This window comes from Periplaneta americana, chromosome 11 (genome assembly GCF_040183065.1).
Source record: "Periplaneta americana isolate PAMFEO1 chromosome 11, P.americana_PAMFEO1_priV1, whole genome shotgun sequence".
NCBI classification, from domain to species: Eukaryota; Metazoa; Arthropoda; class Insecta; order Blattodea; family Blattidae; genus Periplaneta; species Periplaneta americana.
In genome coordinates, this window is record NC_091127.1 from 160,638,753 (window position 1) to 160,640,741 (window position 1,989).

A 1,989-nucleotide genomic window follows, 5' to 3' on the forward strand; every position below is an offset into this window, starting at 1 on the left:
AACAATAAATTTTTAGCTTCAGAACACTAGCCAATTAAAGAAATGATACTTCTGAATAGTTCATTCTCTATTTGTAATATTTTTCTTTACCCATAAAACTAAAGAAAAAATGTATTTTACTAACAACTTCAAATTAATGTGACTTCCAAAATATTGAGATTAGGACACATGTTTATATGATATTTTTTGCTCAGAATGTCTTCAGGAATAAGCTCCGTAAGTGACGGTAAATCCTCGAGAATCACCCTGTATATTTTATTTGTAAGAATGAATGTTTGAAAGAAAGAAATGACTCCCTTCGCCTTCTTTCGATCTATAAAGGACATAATTTCGAAGTTCAGATCCCAATGGAGGAGATACAGGTTAGTAGATAGCAGCCTGGTTGAAGATTTCGTACGTACTAGCACTGAAGCTGGGACAGTTGAGACATTGCAATGTCGAGAACAAAATTCAATTGGAACAAATTTTTAAGTGCCTTACATGTCTAAAATTCAGGTAGTAGGCCATTGACGATATAATGAGGAGAATTCGGTCGGCACCGTGGATCGTGTCCCGGCATAGCTCAGTTGGAAAAGCGCTCAGCGCGCAAAGCTGAGAGGTCCCGGGTTCGATTCCCGGTGCCGGAACGAATTTTTCTCAAACTAATAAGTATATACATTATTAAATTACTTACACAAAAATAGTACATTATGTAACGAGCCTATAATGGTAGTAATTAAGACGCGAGTATGTTTCTTCATGAAGCGAGTTTCATAATTTTCATACGTGCGTCTTAATTACCATTACAGGCAAGTTTCATACGACTTTTTATGCTCCACCATATTTCTAACTTGAAATTATTTATAAGTATTCATGTTATGGTTATCTAAGTGAAGAGCGGAACTGACCTTCTAAATTGTGAGATGTGCGCAGACGCGAAAGTATTGATTTTTTCCGAGGGACAAATGACATTGACCTTGATATAATCTAGAGAATAACATGAACATTAATATTGATATAACCTGGAAATTGATTTAGAATTGAAAAAAGAGATGACAAATTGAATTTATTTCAATATTATTTACAATTGACGCTAATTATTATAGTAACAGAACATAACCTTCTGCGACAGTATTGGATTTCCAGCCTCCGTGACGTTTCGCTAATTGTCTTTCGATTGCATATCCGAGAATAATCGATACTTGCGGTTTTATAATGATACAATGGTGATTTCTCATTGGCTGAACAACTGAACTAAAAAAATAATTAATATAAAAATTATAAATTGAAAATGATAAGTAATTTATTTTCAGTATTTGATCCATCAACCGAAACCTAAATACATCTTTTTTTGACCGAGCAGGAGGGGGTGATCCAATTTTATATCAACACTTATTCTGGTTTTTTGGTCACCCAGAAGTTTATATTTTAATTCTTCCGGGATTCGGCATAATGAATAGGTGTAGTTTAATGCAGTCCATTAAAGGGCTGCTACCAGGTGCATAACTACTACATTTCGGCATGGTCGAGCATAAAATTACAATAGAAATACAGTGAGTGTACAAAGTCTTCATATGGCCGGCCGAGAGAGTCAGAGGCTTCGGAGGGCCGCCGCAGGCGAGATCTGAAAACCAAGGAAGACAACCAGAATGATGAGGAAAGGATGATGAGGGAGGAAAGGAAGTGGCGAGAATGAGTGGAGTTCCATACGCCTGATAAAGTTACCCGGTGTTCATCTATAGGAGTGAGGGAAAAACCCCGAAAAACCCTCACCCAGACAACTTGTTCCAAGCGAGGAATCGAACGCGGGCCCGCTGGATTCGGAAGCGAAGACCCTACCACAAGACCACAGCGGTGGACAGTCACGAGACATAATCATATACTTTGTCTTTTCGAGATTTACTTCCAAACCTATCTCTTTACTTGCTTCCTGTAAAATTCCCGTGTTTTCCCTAATCGTTTGTGGATTTGAATAAGTTCAAGGGAAAAATTGTTCCGGGGCCGGGTATC

The 1,989-nt window shown here is 37.6% G+C and overlaps 1 non-coding gene across 1 annotated transcript; it reads left to right on the top strand.

Annotated features, from left to right (window-relative positions):
* Window positions 1-550: 550 nt before the first annotated feature.
* On the top strand, window positions 551-626 carry TRNAC-GCA (transfer RNA cysteine (anticodon GCA)). Its single transcript has one exon. It is a non-coding gene; the product is annotated as a tRNA-Cys (tRNA).
* The last annotated feature ends 1,363 nt before the right edge of the window (window positions 627-1,989 follow it).